At 45.7% G+C, this 24,577-nt stretch overlaps 1 protein-coding gene and 1 pseudogene across 2 annotated transcripts in view; both read right to left on the bottom strand.

The window, feature by feature from the left end:
• LOC311113134 (disintegrin and metalloproteinase domain-containing protein 33-like) overlaps window positions 1-24,577 on the bottom strand; it is a gene marked incomplete at its 5' end in the record, with an annotated part of 235,199 nt that overhangs the window by 127,033 nt on the left and 83,589 nt on the right. The gene's annotated exons all lie outside the window — the stretch shown is intronic.
• On the bottom strand, window positions 240-21,964 carry LOC311112625 (annotated as a pseudogene). Its single transcript has 13 exons — window positions 20,420-21,964; window positions 15,370-15,625; window positions 15,021-15,233; window positions 14,661-14,825; window positions 11,384-11,463; window positions 11,155-11,229; window positions 10,579-10,688; window positions 9,764-9,890; window positions 9,567-9,623; window positions 2,728-2,876; window positions 796-877; window positions 567-663; window positions 240-365 (listed from the first exon to the last, which is right to left on the bottom strand). The product of its transcript is annotated as an uncharacterized misc_RNA (transcript).

Raw genomic sequence — 24,577 nt, forward strand, 5'->3', positions numbered from 1 at the left:
TGATTTTATTAGGATCCCATTCGCCGACGCCAATGGAGACAGCTAGTCTTCCTGGGTTCCGACACATAACGAAAAAACGTTACAGACAAAAATACTTTACAATTTAAATACATTTAAAAACAATTGGATGATTAGAAGACAAAATATTATATTTAAAAGGAAGATAGAAACCGCTAGTTAGGAGGGAGGAGGAGGAAGAGAAAGAAGAGGAAGCGGGAGGAGGAGGAAGAGGTCATGTCTCAGTCGTCCGTGTCTTTGACGGTGTTGTCGTTGCCAGCGCTCAATCTTTTTGTCTTTGTTCTTGAGACATTCGTACCAGTGCTTCAGACACTCCCCCTTGGCTGTGATGCCCAGCTGGCACCCTCCTGGAGGGGGAGAAGAAGGTTTTTAAACATTATTTTTAAGTCGGCTTAAAAACTGCAGAATATAATTTGTTAAACATAAAAATCAGTAACTACAAGTACATTCATTATGCCATCTCAATTGAACTCACCAATTATATTGTTGGATTTCTCAACTCACCAATGAAAATCACTGGATGTGCCCATGTTATAGTCCCAACTCACCAATGAAATCGTTGGATGTTCCCATGTCATAGTCCCAAACTGAGATTTCCAGGCTCTTCTTGGCCAGCTCACCATGTTTGATCTCATAGCTGAACTCCTGCAACAACTTCAGCCATCAGACTCCATTTCTCAGTGCATAGACAGACTGCCATTAGACTCTGTATTAATAAAACAATGGCCTTGAACCAGATATTGTGTTGGTAGAGACAGATATGAAGGGGACACTAACCTCGTTGTACTCTGGGTTGAGGGTCTTCTTCTTGATCTGGGTCTTGTTCTTGGCTTTCTTCCCCATGTCTGGTTTCAGGCAGCTGCAGGTCACAATCACAGGAGAGAATCAATCAATCAACCAATAATTTCATCCATCCATCAATGTTTTACTGCTGTAGGAAAAGGAGATATTAGAGAGAAGAAACAAAATCAGTCACGTTGAGAGGTATGTTAGAACATGTACATCTTGACGAAGGGTTCTGAGAATAGATAGATAGATACTGTAGCTAGATGAATAGAACACGTACAGTGGGGGGAAAAAGTATTTAGTCAGCCACCAATTGTGCAAGTTCTCCCACTTAAAAAGATGAGAGAGGCCTGTAATTTTCATCATAGGTACACGTCAACTATGACAGACATATTGAGAAAAGAAATCCAGAAAATCACATTGTAGGATTTTTAATTAATTAATTTGCAAATTATGGTGGAAAATAAGTATTTGGTCACCTACAAACAAGCAAGATTTCTGGCTCTCACAGACCTGTAACTTCTTCTTTAAGAGGCTCCTCTGTCCTCCACTCGTTACCTGTATTAATGGCACCTGTTTGAACTTGTTATCAGTATAAAAGACACCTGTCCACAACCTCAAACAGTCACACTCCAAACTCCACTATGGCCAAGACCAAAGAGCTGTCAAAGGACACCAGAAACAAAATTGTAGACCTGCACCAGGCTGGGAATCTGCAATAGGTAAGCAGCTTGGTTTGAAGAAATCAACTGTGGGAGCAATTATTAGGAAATGGAAGACATACAAGACCACTGATAATCTCCCTCGATCTGGGGCTCCACGCAAGATCTCACCCCGTGGGGTCAAAATGATCACAAGAACGGTGAGCAAAAATCCCAGAACCACACGGGGGGACCTAGTGAATGACCTGCAGAGAGCTGGGACCAAAGTAACAAAGCCTACCATCAGTAACACACTACGCCGCCAGGGACTCAAATCCTGCAGTGCCAGACGTGTCCCCCTGCTTAAGCCAGTACATGTCCAGGCCCGTCTGAAGTTTGCTAGAGTGCATTTGGATGATCCAGAAGAGGATTGGGAGAATGTCATATGGTCAGATGAAACCAAAATAGAACTTTTTGGTAAAAACTCAACTCGTCGTGTTTGGAGGACAAAGAATGCTGAGTTTCATCCAAAGAACACCATACCTACTGTGAAGCATGGGGGTGGAAACATCATGCTTTGGGGCTGTTTTTCTGCAAAGGGACCAGGACGACTGATCCGTGTAAAGGAAAGAATGAATGGGGCCATGTATCGTGAGATTTTGAGTGAAAACCTCCTTCCATCAGCAAGGGCATTGAAGATGAAACGTGGCTGGGTCTTTCAGCATGACAATGATCCCAAACACACCGCCCGGGCAACAAAGGAGTGACTTCGTAAGAAGCATTTCAAGGTCCTGGAGTGGCCTAGCCAATCTCCAGATCTCAACCCCATAGAAAATCTTTGGAGGGACTTGAAAGTCCGTGTTGCCCAGCGACAGCCCCAAAACATCACTGCTCTAGAGGAGATCTGCATGGAGGAATGGGCCAAAATTCCAGTAACAGTGTGTGAAAACCTTGTGAAGACTTACAGAAAACGTTTGACCTGTGTCATTGCCAACAAAGGGTATATAACAAAGTATTGAGAAACTTTTGTTATTGACCAAATACTTATTTTCCACCATCATTTGCAAATAAATTCATTAAAAATCCTACAAAAATTCTCATTTTGTCTGTCATAGTTGACGTGTACCTATGATGAAAATTACAGGCCTCTCTCATCTTTTTAAGTGGGAGAACTTGCACAATTGGTGGCTGACTAAATACTTTTTTCCCCCACTGTACATCTTGACGAAGGGTTCTGAGAATAGATAGATAGATACTGTGGCTAGATGAATAGAACACGTACATCTTGATGAAGGGGTCTGAGTATCCGTTAGAGTCCATAGCTGCCAGGTGAGCACAGCGCACCACTCCCACTATCAGACGACCCTTCTGGGTGCTGTAGGTTAAAGAAACCAGGATACGACCCCTCTCCTCTGCTTCATCCTCCTTTACCTGTAGGACACACATGCAGGCATGCACACACAAAAAGGTTTACAAGTGTATTTACGTCCAATACGATAAGAATTTCCCCATAGAGATTTACATATCAAAGATGGTCATGTACAGTATGTATACAGTTCCTTGCAAAAGTATTCATCCCCCTTGGCGATTTTCCTATTTTGTTGCATTACAACTTGTAATTTAAATTGATTTTTATTTGGATGTCATGTATGGACATACACAAAATAGTCCAAATTGGTGAAGTGAAATGAAAAAAATAATTTGTTTCAGAAAATTCTAAAAAAAATAATAATGGAAAAGTGGTGCATGCATATGTATTCACCCCCTTTGCTATGAAGCCACTAAATAAGATCTGGTGCAACCAATTACCTTCAGAAGTCACATAATTAGTTAAATAAAGTCCACCTGTGTGCAATCTAAGTGTCACATGATCTGTCACATGGTCTCAGTATATATACACCAATTCTGAAAGGCCCCAGAGTCTGCAACACCACTAAGCAAGGGGCACCACCAAGCAAGCGGCACCATGAAGACCAAGGAGCTCTCCAAACAGGTCAGGGACAAAGTTGTGGAGAAGTACAGATCAGGGTCGGGTTATAAAAACATATCAGAAACTTTGAACATCCCATGGAGCACCATTAAATCCATAAGCAAACACGTTTGGTGTTTGCCAAAAGGCATGTGGGAGACTCCCCAAACATATGGAAGAAGGTACTCTGGTCAGATGAGACTAAAATTGAGCTTTTTGGCCATCAAGGAAAACGTTATGTCTGGCGCAAACCCAACACCTCTCATCACCCCGAGAACATCATCCCCACAGTGAAGCATGGTGGTGGCAGCATCAAGCTGTGGGGATGTTTTTCATCGGCAGGGACTGGGAAACTGGTCAGAATTGAAGGAATGATGGATGGTACTACATTTACATTACATTTTAGTCATTTAGCAGACGCTCTTATCCAGAGCAACTTACAGGAGCAATTAGGGTTAAGTGCCTTGCTTAAGGGCACATCGACAGATTTTTCACCTAGTCGGCTCGGGGATTAGAACCAGCGACCTTTCGGTTACTGGCACAACGCTCTTACCCACTAAGCTACCTGCCGCCCACTAAATACCTGTACTAAATACAGGGAAAGTCTTGAGGGAAACCTGTTTCAGTCTTCCAGAGATTTGAGACTGGGACGGAGGTTCACCTTCCAGCAGGACAATGACCCTAAGCATACTGCTAAATCAACACTTGAGTGGTTTAAGGGAAAACATTTAAATGTCTTGGAATGGCCTGGTCAAAGCCCAGACCTCAATCCAATTGATAATCTGTGGTATGACTTAAAGATTGCTGTACACCAGCGGAACCCATCCAACTTGAAGGAGCTGGAGCAGTTTTGCCTTGAAGAATGGGCAACAATCCCAGTGGCTAGATGTGCCAAGCTTATAGAGACATACCCCAAGAGACTTGCAGCTGTAATTGCTGCAAAAGGTGGCTCTACAAAGTATTGACTTTGGGGGGTGAATAGTTATGCACGCTCAAGTTTTCAGTTTTTTTGTCTTATTTCTTGTTTGTTTCACAATAAAAAATATTTTGCATCTTCAAAGTGGTAGGCATGTAGTGTAAATCAAATGATACAACCCCCCAAAAAATCAATTTTAATTCCAGGTTGTAAGGCAACAAAATAGGAAAAATGCCATGGGAGGGGGGGAGGGGGTGAATACTTTCGCAAGCCACTGTACATATAATCTCTCTGCTACTGGTCATGTATTTACCTGGTCAGTCATGTACACTGAGTGTACAAAACATTAATAACTCTTTCCATGACATAGACTGACCAGGTGAAAGCTATGATCCCTTATTGATGTCACCTGTTAAATCCACTTCAATCAGTGTAGAGGAAGGGGAGGAGATAGGTTGAATAAATATTTTAAAGTCTTGAGACATGGATTGTGTATGTGTGCCATTCAGAGGGTGAATGGGCAAGACAAAATAAACTCAGCAAAAAAACGTCCTCTCACTGTCAACTGCGTTTATTTTCAGCAAACTTAACATGTGTAAACATTTGTATGAACATAACAAGATTCAACAACTGAGACATAAACTTAACAAGTTCCACATACATGTGACTAACAGAAATGTAATAATGTGTCCCTGAACAAAGGGGGGGTCAAAATCAAAAGTAACAGTCAGTATCTGATGTGGCCACCAGCTGCATTAAGTACTGCAGTGCATCTCCTCCTCATGGACTGCACCAGATTTGCCAGTTCTTGCTGTGAGATGTTACCCCACTCTTCCACCAAGGCACCTGCAAGTTCCCGGACATTTCTGGGGGGAATGTCCCTAGCCCTCACCCTCCGATCCAACAGGTCCCAGACGTGCTCAATGGGATTGAGATCCGGGCTCTTCACTGGCCATGGCAGAACACTGACATTCCTGTCTTGCAGGAAATCACGCACAGAACGAGCAGTATGGCTGGTGGAATTGTCATGCTGGAGGGTCATGTCAGGATGAGCCTGCAGGAAGGGTACCACATGAGGGAGGAGGATGTCTTCCCTGTAACGCACAGCGTTGAGATTGCCTGCAATGACAACAAGCTCAGTCCGATGATGCTGTGACACACCGCCCCAGACTATGACGGACCCTCCACCTCCAAATCGATCCCGCTCCAGAGTACAGGCCTCGGTGTAACGCTCATTCCTTCGACGATAAACGCGAATCCGACCATCACCCCTGGTGAGACAAAACCGCGACTCGTCAGTGAAGAGCACTTTTTGCCAGTCCTGTCTGGTCCAGCGACGGTGGGTTTGTTCCCATAGTCTACATTGCTGCCAGTGATGTCTGGTGAGGACCTGCCTTACAACAGGCCTACAAGCCAGCCTCTCTCAGCCTATTGCGGACAGTCTGAGCACTGATGGAGGGATTGTGCGTTCCTGGTGTAACTCGGGCAGTTGTTGTTGCCATCCTGTACCTGTCCCGCAGGTGTGATGTTCGGATGTACCGATCCTGTGCAGGTGTTGTTACACGTGGTCTGCCACTACGAGGACGATCAGCTGTCCATCCTGTCTCCCTGTAGCGCTGTCTTAGGCATCTCACAGTACGGACATTTATTGCCCTGGCCACATCTGCAGTCCTCATGCCTCCTTGTATCATGCCTAAGGCACGTTCACGCAGATGAGCAGGGACCATGGGCATCTTTCTTTTGGTGTTTTTCAGAGTCTGTAGAAAGGCCTCTTTAGTGTACTAAGTTTTCATAACTTTGACCTTAATTGCCCACCGTCTGTAAGCTGTTAGTGTCTTAACCACGGTTCCACAGATGCATGTTCATTAATTGTTTATGGTTCATTGAACAAGCATGGGAAACAGTGTTTAAACCCTTTACAATGAAGATCTGTGAAGTTATTGGATTTTTACGAATTTATGAAAGACAGGGTCCTGAAAAAGGGACGTTTCTTTTTTTGCTGAGTTTATTTAAGTGCCTTTGAACGGGCTATGGTAGTAAGTGCCAGGCACACCGGTTTGTGTCAAGAACTGCAACGCTGCTGGGTTTTTCACACTCAACAGTTTCCACCCAAAGGACATCCAGCCAACTTGACACAACTTTGGGAAGCATTGGAGTCAACATGGGCCAGCATCCCTGTGGAAGGCTTTCGACACCTTGTAGAGTACATGCCCTGACAAATTGAGGCTGTTCTGTGGGCAAAAGGGGTAGGTGCAACTCAATATTCGGAAGGTGTTCTTAATGTTTTGTACACTCAGTGTATATTTAATCTAGGTTAGAGTACATGATAATATAATGTTCTCTAACATGGGTTACACATACATTAGATAACCTGAGTTATGTAATGTCTGGAAAACTATAGGCACAACATTCTGACAGTAAAAGCAACCATGTCCTTCTGGAATATGGACCAGGGCCACAGGTCCCAGTATAAATAGATCAGAATAGAACTGTACATTGTCCTTGAAAGGTATTTGCATTGTGTAGCAAGGCAAGGATGCCTAATGGGTGCAGAATAAGTTCCCACTAAATTCAATGGACATAAATCATACATCAGAATTCAGCTACTATTTTAGGTGTGAACGTCAAGTGTAAACCCTGAGTACTGTGTCAGGTGTAGATCTTAGGTGTGAACGCCAAGTGTAAACCCTGATGTTACAGGAGGGGGTCGCAGTTCCGGAGCGACCCACTAGGTGTCATCCTCCGACAACCTTAGGCACCTCCTCACTCACAGTCTGGACTAATCAGTATCCTATTGGTGTCACCTGTGTCTACCTGTTCACCTGTGTATTTATGCCCTCACTTCCCTGTGTTCCCTTGCTCCGTTTTCTCTGCTAGTTTCTCGATGCCAAGCAGTACGAATCAGTGTCTGATCGTGAGACGTATGTACAGGTACTTGAGAAGTGTTCTCCCTGTTTCATTGTTGTTTCAGTCATAGTTAGTATTTCGTATTTCTGCTGTCAGCCTGTTTTTGGAGACCAATTTGCTCCTCTTTTATTTTATCGTGACAAGTCTGTTATTTTGTATCCTGGCTTTTGGACCACCAGTAAAGATCCTTGTTCCACCATCTCTGCCTACTGCCTACTGTCTATCCTGCACCGCACCTGGGACACACCTCACACCAACCCTTACAGAAAACTGAGCCAATATGGACCCAGCGGAGGCAGCACAGTATCGTAGCGCATTGGCAACACATGCGACATCGCGGGAACCCCGCCTACCACCTCCGGAGAGGTACGACGGACGTACAGAGGGCTGCAGGGAATTCCTCACCCAGTGTTCCCTGGTATTCAGCCTACAACCCTCCTCCTTCCCGACGGAGCAGGGCTGGTGGTCTACATTACCACTCCGCGGTAGCCCAGCAGGGCCCTTTCCTGGGCTACCGCGGAGTGGGAGAGCCAAACTCCGGCATGCTCCGACTCCTACCAATTCACCCGGGAGCTATGCAAGGTGTTCGACACCTCTCGGGTGGTGTCGGGGTACGAGGCCGAGAGGCGGCTCACGGCCTGTCGGCAGGTTGACCGTTCGGTGGCGGACTACTCCGTGGAGTTCCGGACCCGGGCTTGCGACGTGCTCCGGGACCTCCACAACTACAGCGTCTTCGTGTATTTGGATGACATTCTAATATTTTCAAAGGACATGAGTGAACACCAGCAGCACGTTCGGCAGGTCCTCCAACACCTTCTCTGTCACCAGCTCTACGTCAAGGCGGAGAAGTGCATGTTCCACACGGAGACAGTCTCCTTCCTGGGGTTCATCGTCACCCAGGGGGACCTACGGATGGACCCAGCCAAGGTCAGCGTGGTACTGGATTGGCCCCAGCCCTCCTCCCTCAACCAACTACAACGGTTTTTAGAGTTCGCTAATTTTTATTTGCAATTTTAGCTCCCTAGCCGCTCCCCTTACAGCCCTCACCCAGACGAGCATGCGCTCCTTCGCCTGGACCCTGGAAGCATGGAACGCATTTGATGCGCTTAAGCGGTGCTTTACATCGGCCCTGGTCCTAGGGCATCCTGATCCGTCCCTGCCGTTCATTGTGTAGGTGGATGCTTCAGACGTTGCGGTGGGAGCAATCCTGTCCCAGCGGTTCCTCATGGACGGTAAGACTCACCCCTGCGCGTTTTTCTCCCATCGGCTGTCCCCGGCAGAGCGGAATTACGAACCGGGAGCTGCTAGCGGTCAAGTTTGCCCTGGGGGAGTGGAGGCATTGGCTAGAGGGGGCCGCCCATCCATTCGTCGTATGGACTGACCATAAGAACTTAGCCTACATTCAGGGGGCCAAGAGGCTCAACTCACGCCAGGCCAGGTGGGCGTTGTTCTTCACCAGGTTCCGGTTCACGATCTCATACCATCCGGGGTCGAAGAACACCAAGCCTGACGCGTTCTCCCGGCCGTTCGACCCCGTGGACCTGGTGGACTGGGACGACCCCATTGTCCCCAATGCCCTGATTGCTGCCCCAGTTTCATGGGGAATCAATAGGCTGGTCAGAGCAGCGCTACGGCGGGAGCCCGATCTGGGCGGAGGTCCATCGGGGATGTACGTACCCAAGGCTGCGTGCTTGCGACTGCTTCAGTGGGCGCACGCATCCGACCTCACCAGCCATCCGGGGGATGGACCTCCAGTAAAGATCCTTGTTCCACCATCTCTGCCTACTGCCTACTGTCTATCCTGCACCGCACCTGGGTCACACCTCACACCAACCTTACACCCTGAGTACTGTGTTAGGTGTAGATCTTAGGTGTGAACGTCAAGTGTAAACCCTGAGTACTGTGTTAAAATCAAATCAAATAAAATTGTATTTGTCACATGCGCCGAATACAACAGGTGTAGACCTTACTGTGAAATGCTTCCTTACAAGCCCTTAACCAACACTGCAGTTTTAAGAAAATAGAGTTAAGAAAATATTTACTAAATAAAAGTTACACAATAAAAGAACAATAATGAGGCCATTCGGGGGGTACCGGACAATGTGCGGGGGGTACAGGTTAGTCGAGTTCATTTGTACAGTGAGGTAAAAAAGTATTTGATCCCCTGCTGATTTTGTACGCCTTGGAGGGAGCTGAAGGTTCGAGTTGCCAAACGTCAGCCTCGAAACCTTAATGACTTGGAGAAGATCTGCAAAGAGGAGTGGAACAAAATCCCTCCTGACATGTGTGCAAACCTGGTGGCCAACTACAAGAAACGGGTGGGTCTTACCTCCTCCTCGTAGAGAGACATGCCCCGGGCTGAGCCTCTTGTGCCTGTCTTCTTCACCTGGGACAAGAGGGAGCGTGGGGGTGAGATCACTTCTATCAGTATTATTAACAGTTGCCTCCACAACGCACAAGTGGTTCAGTGGTTAGACAACTGTCTCCAGGCATGCACTCATGGACACACACTGTTGTAGTTCTTACCTGGACCACCCTCTCTAGACACACGCTGTAGTTCTTCTTCTGGTTGGCTTTGAGTTTCTTCAGAGCAACACGTGTCTCTCCTATGAACTCATTGTGTCCAAACTTGTCCATATCACTCACCGACAGCCTGGAAGCAGGAAGAGGAATTTTATTATCTTATTCTTTTAATTTCCCCCCCTTTTTCTTCCCAATTTCGTGATATCCAATTGTGATCCAATTACGATCTTGTCTCATCGCTGCAACTCCCCAGCGGGCTCGGAAGAGGCGAAGGTCGAGTCATGCGTCCTCCGAAACATGACCCGCCAAGCCGGGCTGCTTCTTAACACTCGCTCACTTAGCCCGGAAGCCAGCTGCACCAATGTGTCGGAGGAAACACTGTTCAACTGTCGACCAAAGTCAGCTTGCAGGCGCCCGGCCCGCCACAAGGAGTCACTAGAGCGCGATGAGCCAAGTAAAGCCCCCCCCCCCAGCCAAACCCTCTCCTAACCCGGACGACACTGGGCCAATTGTACAACGCCCTATGGGACTCCCGGTCACGATCACAGGATCGAACCCCAGGCTGTAGTGATGCTGCAACACTGTGATGCAGTGCCTTAGACCGCTGTGCCACTCGGGAGGCCCAGGAAGAGGAGTTTTATTCTCTTACTCTCTTCTTGCATCACAGAACAATTTTTATTCTCCTCTTTCCCTTTAGCTCTGGGAAATCATACTGATCTAAATGGAGAGCCACTGAAAGGAATCATTTCCGAATCATTTCAGATGACCCAGTGTGTCACACATATATCCAGTAGTGGTATGGTTGAGGCTGTTATTACCGTAGTGTTTTGCGCTGCATGTCGTCCTCAGTGATACCATGGTACACCAGAGTCTCATTCCACACTGGGTTCAGAGTGCCCTTCAGGGTCTTAGTGCGCAGCTTGTTAGACTGGAGGAAACGCGGAGAGGGGGAGGGGGAGACAGGGGAAGAAATAGAGCAGGAGACAGAGGGAGACAAATGGAGAGGGAGAGCGACAGAGAGAGAGGGAAAGATTTTTCTTATTTTCACTTAGTGCAAAGTTTGTTAGACTTTTAGACTGTCTAACAGTTAGACTGTGGAGAGAAGATGAATAGATGTACATGATTATTTCACCAGGGGAACGTCTGTGTCAACAGGAAGCAGGAGTACAGGCCTATTGTGTGGTCCAGCGGTTAAAGTTCACAGCACACATGTACAGCCTAAGCTGCCAGAGTCGGCATTGGGTTCGAATTCTTACATGCAAACTCTCCTAGCTTTCCTGCCTCCTCTTCACTGTCCGATCTCAATAAAAAATACATAAAACCTTTTTTTTTAAAGAAACACAGGGCTACAACACAAAGAGAAGATTATAGGAAACCAGAAGTGTTGAAGTTACCTTACTGGCTCCAGGTAAGAGGTGCAGCTTGACGTAGGGGTCTGCTAGTCCGTTAGAGTCCATCGGCTTTAGACACTGAGAGAGAAAGAGAGACATAGGGAGAGAGAGAGAAAGTGAGAGAGCGAGAGAATATCAACCTAAAGATGAACCATTCAAGCATGTCATTGAAGCTATGTGGTTTATATGTATATGCGTACACACTGTGTCGTGTATGTGTGTGTGTGTATACCTTGGCTTTGACTATGTTGCAGGGCAGAGCGTTGTTCTCCTGTTCATAATGCAGAATGAACTCCAGCAACCCCAGCGTGGCTGAAGGACAGAACAAAATAATGACAAAAGAGCATCAGATTGGTTACTGCAACCAACAAAGAGAGAGGGAGAGAGAGAGAGAAAGAGAGAGAGTGAGAGAGTGAGGGAATAACAGAATCACAGAGTGAAGGCGAGTGTCTGTGCAGTAGAATATGTGTATTTTATGGTTGTTCTACATTGTCCCTGCTTGGGAACCACATTCCCCTGTGGGCTAACAAAGTTTGATTGTTATGTAGCTACACAGCATGTAGAGGATCGTGTTTAGCGACAAGGTAGAGGAAGTCATCAAATGTTTGAAATTAATAAAAAGGAACCACACACACACACGTTTGTTTTGCAAACAATTGTTTCCCATTCAAAATCCAATTTTCCCATGTGACAAATTGTATTTGTCACATGCTTCGTAAACAACAGGTGTAGGCAAACGGTGAAATGCTTCCTGACTTCCCAACAATGCAGAGAGAAAAGATGAGAAATAATAGAGAAATAATAACACAAGGAATAAATATGGACACAATGAGTAACGATAACTTGGCTATATACACGGGGTACCAGTACCGAGTCGATGTGCAGGGGTACGAGGTAATTGAGGTAGATATGTACATATACAGTGCATTCGGAAAGTATTCAGATCCCTTCCCTTTATCCACATTTTGTTACGTTACAGCCTTATTCTAAAATTTATTAAATTACAAATGTTCCTCATCAATCTACACACAATACCCCATAATGACGAAGTGAAAACAGATTTCTATACATTTTTGTAAATGTTTTAAACATAATAAACAGATACCTTATTTACATAAGTATTCAGACCCTTTGCTACTACAACTTGACTGGAGTCTACCTGTGGTAAATTCAATTGATTGGATATGATTTGGAAAGGAACACACCTGTCTATATAAGGTCCCACAGTTGACAGTGCATGTCAGAGCAAAAACCAAAGCCATGAGGAATTGTCCGTAGAGCTCAGACACAGGATCTGGGGAACGGTACCAAAACATGTCTTCAGCATTGGCGGTCCCAAAGAACACAGTGGCCTCCATCATTCTTAAATGGAAGAAGTTTGGAACCACCAAGACTCTTCCTAGAGCTGGCCGCCCTGCAAAACTGAGCAATCGGGGGAGAAGGGCCTTGGTCAGGGAGGTGACCAAGAACCCGATGGTCACTCTGACAGAGCTCCAGATTTCCTCTGTGGAGATGGAAGAACCTTCCAGAAGGACAACCATCTCTGCAGCACTCCACCAATCAGGCCTTTATGGTAGACGGAAGCCACTCCTCAGTAAAAGGCACATGACAGCCCGCTTGGAGTTTGCCAAAAGGCACCTAAAGGACTCTCAGACCATGAGAAACAAGATTTTCTGGTCTGATGAAACCAAGATTGAGCTCTTTAGCCTGAATGCCAAGCATCACGTCTGGAGGAAACCTGGCACCATCCCTACGGTGAAGCATTGTGGTGGCAGCATCATGCTGTGGGGATGTTTTTCAGCAGCAGTGACTGGGAGACTAGTCAGGATTGAGGGAAAGATGAACAGAGCAAAGTACAGAGAGATCCTTGATGAAAACCTGCTCCAGAGTGCTCAGGACCTCAGACTGGGGCAAAGGGTCACCTTCCAACAGGACAACGACCCTAAGCACACAGCCAAGACAACGCAGGAGTGGCTTCGGGGCAAGTCTCTGAATGCCCTTGAGTGGCCAAGCCAGAACCTGGACTTGAACCCGATCTAACATCTCTGGAGAGACCTGAAAATAGCTGGGCAGCGACGCTCCCCATCCAACCTGACAGAGCTTGAGAGGATCTGCAGAGAAGAATGGGAGAAACTCCCCAAATACAGGTGTGCCAAGCTTGTAGCGTCATACCCAAGAAGACTCAAGGCTGTAATCGCTGCCAAAGGTGCTTCAACAAATTACAGAGTAAAGGGTCTGAAAACGTATATAAATGTGATATTTGAGTTTTTTACTTTTAACAGATTTGCTAAAAATTCTAAAAACCTGTTTTTGCTTTGTCATTATGGGGTATTGTGTGTAGATTGATGAGGGGGGAAAAAACAATAGAATCCATCTTAGAATAAGCCTGTAATGTAACAAAATGCGGAAAAAGTCAAAGGGTCTGAATACTTTCCGAATGCACTGTAGGAGGGGGAAAGTGACTAGGCAACAGGATAGATATTAAACAGTAGCAGCAGTGCATGTGATGAGTCAAAATAATTAGCACAAAAAGGGTCAATGCTTTAGCAGTCTTATGGCTTGTGGGTAGAAGCTGTTCAGGGTCCTGTTGGTCCATACTTGGTGCATTGGTATCGCTTGCCATGTGGCAGCAGAGAGAACAGTCTATGACTTGGGTGGCTGGAGTCTTTGATAATTTTTAGGGCCTTCCTCTGACACTGCCTGGTATAGAGGTCCTGGATGGCAGGGAGCAGCACCCTCTATAGCACCTTGCGGTCAGTTGCCTTGCAGTTGCCATACCAAGCGGTGGTGCAGCGCTCAATGGTGCAGCTGTATAACTTGAGGATCTGAGGGCCCATGCCGAATCTTTTCAGCCTCCTGAAGGTGAAGAGGCATTGTCGTGCCTTCTTCACAACTGTGTTGGTGTGTGTGGACCATTATAATCCCTTAGTGATGTGGACACCTAAGATCTTGAAGCTCTTGACCCGCTCCACTACAGCAACGACGATGTGAATGGGGGCGTGCTCGGCCTTCCGTTTCCTGTAGTCCGCGATCAGTTCCTTTGTCTTGCTGACGTTGAGGGAAAGGTTGTTGTCCTGGCACCACACTGCCAGGTCTCTGACCTCCACCCTACAGGCTGTCTCATTGTCGTCGATGATCAGGCCAACCAACATTGTGTCGTCAGCAAACTTAATGCTGGTGTAGAAGTCGTGCACGGCCACACAGTCGTGGGTGAACAGGGAGTACAGGAGGGGACTAAGCACCCACCCCTGACGGGACACCGTGTTGAGGGTCAGCCTGGCGGATGTGTTGTAACCCCTAACCCAAAACCTAACCCTTAACCTAACCCTAACCCTAACCCTTAACCCCAAACTCCTAACTCTAAATCTAACCCTAATTCTAACCATAATTATAATTTTAACCCTAACCCTAAACCTAAACCCTAAGCCTTTTTCCTTGTGGGGACTGGGAAAATGTCCCCACTTTTCCGCACTATCCTTGTAAAACCAAACACACACACACTCACTTACTGGATTCATCAGAGTCGTATTCGTTGTCATCGTCCTCGACAGGAGCGGGGGCTATGCGTGGTGCCGGGGTGGGTTTGGGGGCAGGAGTGGGTTTCTCCTCCCTGACTGGAAGTGGCGTTCTCTCCTCTCTCTGCTGAGGGTATCTGCTCTTCTGTGGTGCAGGGGCTGAAGAAGAGAAATACAGATATTTAGCCAGTCTCAATCTCAAAGTAGAAGGGATTATGCAAGTTAGCCGTTGGTGGCAATTGGTAGGTAAACAAAACCAAAGCTGTTTCTTCTTATCCATTGACTGCTCTCAGTGGGAGTAAGGCAACACAGATGTAATTTTGTAATTTGGGTGAACTGTCCCTTCAATCATACCCTGTGCTGTGACAGTGTCAGCTGGTGCTGGTGTGTTCTCTCTTCCCCTGGCTGTGGGAGGTCTGGAGCCTAACTGTCTCTCCATCTTCACCACCTCCTCCTCCACGGCATGGCTAACCTGGGCCTCAGCAACGCCCCCTAATGTCTGAGCAGAGCTATAGCCCTCTGGGTCCTGTTGCTCTGAACTGGAGTACGGGGGCTCATCAGTGGGCTCTGAGACAAGACGGAGAGAGGAAGATTACATGTCCTCGATACCAAACATCTGAGATATATACTAAAAGCTTTTGCTTATACCTCTCATACAAGTCCAACTAGTAGTGAAATCGAAATGCTTGTTTCCACTGCTCACCTTGGTTCTGTGTGTTGGAGTAGTAGTTATCCTGCTGCTCCTGCCGCTCTGTGCAGTCCTCGGCACCAGGGTCTGGCTGGTAGCTTGGCTGGGTACGGGGATAGGGCTGGGCGCTGGGCTGGTGATGGGCATGGGTAGGGGTCTGGGTACGGGGGCTCTCTGTACCTGTCCCTCTGGGCCTGGAGATGGGCAGGGGAGCAGGGAGGAGCTGCTGGGGATGGCCCTTAAAGAACCATGCTCCAGAACGCTTCAACATCTAGACACAGAAAGAGAGATGGAGAGACACAGAGAATGAGAGAGAGAGGAAGAGATGTAGAGAAAGAGAGAGATAGAGTGAGAGTGAGAGAGAGAGCGCGAGAAAGACAACTAGAGAGAGATGGAGAGAGAGAGAATTAGATGGTGAGAGACAGAGAGAATGAGATGGAGAGAGAGAGAGTGGGGGGGTAGCGTGCTTAGCAGATTAGTTATCGCCCATTGACTGACAGGTAAGACCATTTAATTAAAGGGTCTGAGTTCCCTGGGGGAGCGGTTTCACCGAACACAGGGCCAGCACTAAAGAACACTGTGGAACGGACTTAGCAAATAAAATGAGCGTGATTTAGTCTGAACCAGCTGAACCCTCATCTCCCTCCTTCTCTCTGTTCTACCCCTTCTCTTTCTCATTTTCTACCCTTTCTCTTTCTCCTTCTCTCTCTTCTATCCTTTCTCTTTCTCATTCTCTCTCTTCTACCCTTTCTCCTCTCTCTTCTACCCCTTCTCTTCCTCTCTCCCCACTTTAGATTCTGAAGGGACAAGCAACCACAATTGTTTCTCATAAGAGGGAATATTCAATGGAGGATAATTAGATGGGGTACTGAGAATTATTAAAGCTAATGACTGTCTCTCCACCCCTTCTTTCCTCCCCTCATCACTCTCCCCTTGTCATCTCTCTCTCTCTCTCTCTCTCTCTCTCTCTCTCTCTCTCTCTCTCTCTCTCTCTCTCTCTCTCTCTCTCTCTCTCTCTCTCTCTCTCTCTCTCTCTCTCTCTCTCTCTCTCTCTCTCTCTCTCTCTCTCTCTCTCTCTCTCTCTCTCTCTCTCTCTCTCTCTCTCTCAATTCAATTCAATTCAATTCAATTCAATTCGCTTTATTGGCATGACGTAACAATGTACATATTGCCAAAGCTTACTTTGGATATTTACAATATAAAAAATAAATAAAAATGAGAATCAAAAATTGTCAACGGGACAACAGTAACAACAATAACCAACGGTCAATATAACCATACATTCAACAATAACAATAATCATACAGTTGAGGACATGTGCAGGTTTATTGGTCTGTCAGACACTGTCCCTCAACTTATGGCAGGCAGCAATGTAGTGCGCTGCCAACCCACAGCTCTCTGCGTCCTCCCCCAACAGGATGGGTAGCCTATCCTCATCAGAGAGGTCTTTAAAACCTTGAATAAGGATTTCAAATTTGGGGAAATGACACTCTCTAATTGTTTTATATTTTGACATTTTGTCAGGAAATGCAGCTCCGTCTCAGGTTCTGCTGTTGTGCAGTGGTTGCACAGCCTTTCCTCTACAGGGAGCCAGGTTTTCCTGTGTCTACCCTTCTCAATGGCAAGGCTGTGCTCACTGAGCCTGTACTTTGTCAAGGTTTTTCTAAGGTTTTGATCAGTAACCATGGTCAAATATTTAGCCATAGTGTACTGTCGATTTAGGGCCAGATAGCACTGCATTTTGCTTTGTGTTTGTGCTTGTGTTTCCCAATAAGCAATGTAGTTTTGTTTTGACTGTGTTGTAATTTGGTTTATTCTGATTGATTGGATGTTCTGGTCCTGAGGCTTCAGTGTGTTAGTAGAACAGGTTTGTGAACTCAGCCCCAGGACCAGCTGGATGAGGGGACTCTTTTCTTTGCTCAGCTCTTGGCATTGCAGGGCTTGGTAATGATATGAGAGGGGGTCACTGTATTTTAGATGTTTCCAAAACTTAATTGCTCTTTTTTGAGTTTTTATTATTAGTGGATATTGGCCTAATTCTGCCCTGCATGCATTGTTTGTAGTTTTCCTCTGGACCACGTAGGAGAATCTTACAGAACTCTGCATGTAGGGTTTCAATGGGGTGTTTGTCCCATTTGATGAAATCTTGTTTTGCAAGTGGACCCCACACCTCGCTGCCATAAAGTGCAATTGGTTCAATGACATATTCAATTAGTTTTAGCCAAATTTTAATAGGTATTTCAATTTGAATTTGCTTTTTAATGGCGTAGAATGCCCTGCGTGCTTTCTCTCTCAGTTCATTCACTGCCTCATTAAGGTGTCCAGTTGAGCTTATTTTTAAACCTAAGTAATTGTAGTGTGTACAGTACTCTATATATTTTGTACCAATTGAGAACTTTGGTCTAATTCCCTGAGATCTGGATCTTCTCTGGAAAATCATTATTTTGGTCTTTTTGGGGTTTACTGCCAGGGCCCAGGTCTGGCAGTACTGCTCTAGCAGGTCCAGGCTCTGCTGTAGGCCAGGTGCTGTGGGTGACAGCAGGCATAGGTCATCTGCGAAGAGTAGGCATTTAACTTCTGAATTGTGGAGACTAACACCAGGGGCTGAGGATTTTTCTAGAATAGTGGCCAATTCGTTAATGTAAATATTGAAGAGTGCAGGGCTCAGATTGCAACCCTGACGAAGGCCCCGCCCCTGGTTAAAGAATTCTGTCCTTTTCTTACCAATTTTAATGCTGCACGTATTGCCAGTATACATTGATTTAATTATGTCATATGTTTTACCCCCTACACCACTTTCAATAACTTTGTAGAACAGTCCTGTATGCCAAATAGAATCAAATGCTTTTTGGAAGTCGATAAAGCAAGTGTATATTTTGGTATTATTTTGGTGGACATGTTTATCTATCAGGGTGTGTAAGGTGTAAATATGATCAGTTGTGCGATGTTTTGGTATAAATCCAATTTGGCTTTTACTCAAGACATTGTGCTTATTAAGGAAGTTTAGAACTCTTACATTGATGATACTACAGAAAACCTTCCCCAGGTTACTGTTCACACAAATGCCTCTGTAATTGTTAGGGTCAAATTTGTCTCCATTCTTAAAGATTGGGGTTATGAGTCCTTGATTCCAGATGTCAGGGAAATAACCTACACTCAGGATCAAATTAAACAATTTTAATATAGCCAATTGAAATTTTGCACTAATGAGTTTGAGCATTTCATTTAGGATGCCATCAGGTCCGCAGGCTTTTTTAAATTTGAGAGCCTGAAGTTTCTTATAGAGCTCCTGGTCAGTAATTGGGGAGTCCAATGGGTTTTGATTGTCCTTTATAGCTTTTTCTAATCCATTCAACTTCTCATGGATTTGGCGTTGTTCTGCGTTTGTGTCAATTTGAACGGTGTTGTAGAGTGTTTTGAAATGGGTTGTCCATATGTCACCATTTTGTATTGCTAATTCCTCTTGTTTAGATTTTTTTAGTTTTTTCCAATTTTGCCAAAAGTTGTTTGTGTTTATGGACTCCTCAATTAGTGTCAGCTGCTTGCTGTTGTACTGTGCTTTTTTGGTTCTGAGTGTACGTTTATAGAGTTTTAAAGTCTCACAGTAATGAAGGCGTAATTCACCATTATTTGAGTCTCTGTGCTTTTGGTTGGATAGTGTTCTAAGTTTTTTCCTTATAATTTTACAATCTGCATCAAACCAGTTGTCATCTGTGATTTTTTTAGTTTTGTTTTTTATCAATTTCAATTGTGCTTCTTTTGCCGTTTGCCTGAATATATAGTTGATGTTTCGTACTGCTAGATTGATGCCTTCTTTACTGTGAGTGAATGTGGTATCCAGAAAGTTATCTAAGAGTGTTTGGATATTTTGGTTCCAGGTTGCTTTCTGGTATTCTTCTGTGCTGTTTTGGGCCCATCTGTATGAATTTCTGATGTTGTACAGCTTACTGGGCTGTGAATGTGTGGTTGTTTCCAGGTCTGTTCTTTTGAGGAACAACGTAATTTGGCTGTGATCAGACAGAGGTGTTAGTGGCTTGACAGTGAATGAGCTGAGAGAGAAAGGGTCCATGTCTGTGATCATATAGTCTACTGTACTGTGGCCAAGAGGTGAGCAGTAGGTGAATCTCCCCAAAGAGTCCCCCCGTAACCTACCATTGACAAAGTACAGACCCAGGCTTCTACAGAGCTGCAAAAGATCCCTTCCGTTTTTGTTGACGGTGCTGTCACTGTTGTTTCTATGGGGGAGATTAAGATAGTTAGAAACAGTATGGTCTGTAATAAAGCTGTCCCCTCGTGTGCTCGTTAGATCAGGTAGTGTTCCTGTGCGCGCATTTGTGTCCCCACAGATGAGCACATTTCCCTGGGCCTGGAAATGGCACGTCTCTTCCTCGAGGGTGGGGAAGATCTCCTCTGAGTAATATGGGGATTCTGAGGGGGGGATATATATTGCGCAAAGGAACACATCTTTTCCTGTCAGTACAAGTTCTTTTTTTAGTTTTAACCAAATGTGGTATTTGCCAATTTTGAGGGGATCAATTAGATTTTGTAGTTCGGATTTGTACCAAATGATCAATCCTCCAGAGTCTCTGCCTCTATTGACAGAGCTGTGTTTCTGTGATGGCACAATGATCTCTCTGTAGCCTGTGGGACAGTGAGTGACAACGTCAGCCTTACACCATGTCTCCTGCAGAATGATGACGTCAACATCTTTCAGATTTTTGTTGAACTCCAGTGCTAAACTCTTCAGACCAAAGGTTGATGAGTTTAGACCCTGAATGTTCCACATGCTAACTGATAGTGATTTCATGTTGCAAAAAGAAAGAGTAGCAGTCAGAAACACAGTAACGATTAACTAATAAGTTGTTAAGAGCGAGATAAACAGGATATCAGCTAACATTTATTCTGTTATTCTGTTAAATATTCCTATTCATTGAACAAGTAAATTCTAGTACAATAGGTGTGTGTGTGTGTGTGTGTGTGGTGTGTGTGTGTATGCGTCCGTGTGTGTTTAGTGCAGTTTAGTGCAGATGTATTGGAGGAGCTGTTTAATCTCACTTAATCCTACAGGGTTCTCCTGTCCTCTGACGACCTCCGCGTAGCTGCGCTGGTCCTGCTGTTGGGCTCTGTGAGGTGGAGGGGGGCCAGGTCTGGGCTGTGGGACTTCCTCTCTGGTCTGGTAGGGGTGGTGGTCTGGTGCGGGATAAAAGGCTGGGCCCGGTCTGGTCTGGCTAAGCCGATGGAAGTGGTGATGCTCTGGGGGTGGGTGGGGCCTGTGGGGTGCACTGGGTCTGGTGTGGCGTTGAAGGGGCCTGGGGCTCCTTGGTGGTGCAGTGGTCTGGTAGGGGTCTCTGGGTGCTCCTCTGTCCAGTACAGCATGGGGTGTTTGTCTACCAAGTGCTACGTCCTTTAGGGACTTGGCAAACATCCCTATTGTCTGCTTCCTCAGGTGGGAGTGGTCGTGTAGATGCTCTGGGGTGATTGTTGGGTGGTGAGCAATGTGTATGTTCGGGAGTAGGCCACACCCTCTGGTGATGTCAGCGTTGGCTTTCTGGATGGTACGGGGATGAAAGTCTTTGCGGGGCAGCAGAGTGGAGATGGTGATGTGGGAGTTGGGGAACCACTCAGAGGCCCTCTCTGCTACTCTGTTGACCAGGCTGCCTACTCTCTCCTGCTCCTCTCGTAGGTTGTTGGTGCCGGTGTGAATAATAATGTGGCCTGGTGTGCCAAAGTCAGGCTGGGACAGGATGTGGAGTGCATCTTGTGTTTTTGGGCACCATATTTTGCGCACCTTGTGTTGGGGGAAGAGTTTATCTTCTTGAATGAATTTCCCATTTGAGTCAATGAGGATGGCCACCTCAGTGGGTTTTACCAGATTGGTGCGTTTTCGGTCTGGGGCTGGAGTAGACAGGGCCTGTGTACATGGAGGGGTGTGTGGGGGTGTGTCAGGGGGGGCCAGAGAGCTTCTCTCTGTAGTAGTTGTCTCAATGTGGGCCTCTTTGTTGACTGGGGGTGTGGGTAAAGTGTTGTCGGTATGGGGGGGGATTGTGGGTAAAGGTGGGTCAGTGGGGTTGTTAGGTGTGGTGAGGGGCTGCAGCTTCTCTCTGGGAGTCTCTACAGTCTGTTCTCTCTGCTGTAGCACCCTCTTGATGACAGACAACTCCTTTGCCATCTCCTCCTTTACCTGCACTAGCTCTCTCCTCATGGTGGCTTTTACCTCCTCAAGCGCTGTGGTAAGGCTCTCTCTCAGCTCCTGGACAGAGTTCTTCAGCTGGGTCCTGCACTGGTTGATCTGGTCCTGTAGAAGCTCTGTGTCTGGGCTGGGGGTGGTGTAGCTGGGGGGCTGCTCCTTCAGCTCAGTAACCCATACCTCTAACAGAGCCAGCCTGTCTCTCAACAGGCTGATGGTAGTGTGGTCTTGGCTCTGGTGGTTGTAGGCAGGCAGGGGGGAGGATAGTCCTGCTGTTGGGGTGCCTGAGGTGAGGGGAGAGGTCAGGGTGCTGTCCTTGTCTTTTTTACTTTCTGCTATCTTCATTAGGGTGGGGAAGTCCTGCACAACAGAGCTGAGTGCAGCCTCACTGCCCTGGACCATGATAGTACCGTTCTGATACATGTTTACCGTCAGAAACCTGTTTTCCTGGTCCTTATCGCTGTCCTCAAAAATGTGGATTTGTCTTCCCTTGCAGATGCCTTTCTTCGTGGTGTAGCTGAAATGGCTAGTTACAGCTGTATGCCAGGCAGTAGTGTGGTCTGTGTAAAATAGCAGGTTTGTAACAGTCCCGTTTTGTGAGCAGTCAGCAAACAAAGTTTCTGGGTTCTCCCTCAGAATTCGGTGTTTAAAGTTGATTCTTCCCTTCTCTGATTTTATTTCTGCTGGGTATTCAAAAAACAACGGAGAAAGTCTCTCAGTCTCTGCCGTTACTATCGATGCTAGCGCTGCCTCAGTGGCCATGTTGCTATGGTTACCACCAGTAAACGGTTAGAGCTGGACGGTGAGCTAGCTGACAGATTTTAATTTGGCTAGCTACCACGATGAAGATTGGTCTTTTTACTCACTCTCTGTCAATCTTTTCCTCCTGTTTTGATCTTCAGTTGTACAATTAGATTACCTATACATTTTTTTGCTAATTTAGTCGTGTCAATCTCGCTCTTAACAACCAAAAAGTTATAACAAGTCAGGAGCTGTTCTTCTGCATGACTCTCTCTCTCTCTCTCTCTCTCTCTCTCTCTCTCTCTCTCTCTCTCTCTCTGTCTCTCTCTCTCTCTCTCTCTCTCTGTCTCTCTCTCTCTCTCTCTCAATTTTTCAATTCAATTCGCTTTATTGGCATGACGTAACAATGTACATATTGCCAAAGCTTACTTTGGATATTTACAATATAAAAAATAAATAAAAATGACCAACAATAACCAACGGTCAATATAACCATACATTCAACAATAACAATAATCATACAGTTGAGGACATGTGCAGGTTTATTGGTCTGTCAGACACTGTCCCTCAACTTATGGCAGGCAGCAATGTAGTGCGCTGCCAACCCACAGCTCTCTGCGTCCTCCCCCAACAGGATGGGTAGCCTATCCTCATCAGAGAGGTCTTTAAAACCTTGAATAAGGATTTCAAATTTGGGGAAATGACACTCTCTAATTGTTTTATATTTTTGACATTTTGTCAGGAAATGCAGCTCCGTCTCAGGTTCTGCTGTTGTGCAGTGGTTGCACAGCCTTTCCTCTACAGGGAGCCAGGTTTTCCTGTGTCTACCCTTCTCAATGGCAAGGCTGTGCTCACTGAGCCTGTACTTTGTCAAGGTTTTTCTAAGGTTTTGATCAGTAACCATGGTCAAATATTTAGCCATAGTGTACTGTCGATTTAGGGCCAGATAGCACTGCATTTTGCTTTGTGTTTGTGCTTGTGTTTCCCAATAAGCAATGTAGTTTTGTTTTGACTGTGTTGTAATTTGGTTTATTCTGATTGATTGGATGTTCTGGTCCTGAGGCTTCAGTGTGTTAGTAGAACAGGTTTGTGAACTCAGCCCCAGGACCAGCTGGATGAGGGGACTCTTTTCTTTGCTCAGCTCTTGGCATTGCAGGGCTTGGTAATGATATGAGAGGGGGTCACTGTATTTTAGATGTTTCCAAAACTTAATTGCTCTTTTTTGAGTTTTTATTATTAGTGGATATTGGCCTAATTCTGCCCTGCATGCATTGTTTGTAGTTTTCCTCTGGACACGTAGGAGAATCTTACAGAACTCTGCATGTAGGGTTTCAATGGGGTGTTTGTCCCATTTGATGAAATCTTGTTTTGCAAGTGGACCCCACACCTCGCTGCCATAAAGTGCAATTGGTTCAATGACATATTCAATTAGTTTTAGCCAAATTTTAATAGGTATTTCAATTTGAATTTGCTTTTTAATGGCGTAGAATGCCCTGCGTGCTTTCTCTCTCAGTTCATTCACTGCCTCATTAAGGTGTCCAGTTGAGCTTATTTTTAAACCTAAGTAATTGTAGTGTGTACAGTACTCTATATATTTTGTACCAATTGAGAACTTTGGTCTAATTCCCTGAGATCTGGATCTTCTCTGGAAAATCATTATTTTAGTCTTTTTGGGGTTTACTGCCAGGGCCCAGGTCTGGCAGTACTGCTCTAGCAGGTCCAGGCTCTGCTGTAGGCCAGGTGCTGTGGGTGACAGCAGGCATAGGTCATCTGCGAAGAGTAGGCATTTAACTTCTGAATTGTGGAGACTAACACCAGGGGCTGAGGATTTTTCTAGAATAGTGGCCAATTCGTTAATGTAAATATTGAAGAGTGCAGGGCTCAGATTGCAACCCTGACGAAGGCCCCGCCCCTGGTTAAAGAATTCTGTCCTTTTCTTACCAATTTTAATGCTGCACGTATTGCCAGTATACATTGATTTAATTATGTCATATGTTTTACCCCCTACACCACTTTCAATAACTTTGTAGAACAGTCCTGTATGCCAAATAGAATCAAATGCTTTTTGGAAGTCGATAAAGCAAGTGTATATTTTGGTATTATTTTGGTGGACATGTTTATCTATCAGGGTGTGTAAGGTGTAAATATGATCAGTTGTGCGATGTTTTGGTATAAATCCAATTTGGCTTTTACTCAAGACATTGTGCTTATTAAGGAAGTTTAGAACTCTTACATTGATGATACTACAGAAAACCTTCCCCAGGTTACTGTTCACACAAATGCCTCTGTAATTGT

The sequence above is a fragment of the Coregonus lavaretus genome, assembly GCF_964263955.1.
Source record: "Coregonus lavaretus genome assembly, chromosome: 39".
In the NCBI taxonomy this organism is placed as follows: domain Eukaryota; kingdom Metazoa; phylum Chordata; class Actinopteri; order Salmoniformes; family Salmonidae; genus Coregonus; species Coregonus lavaretus.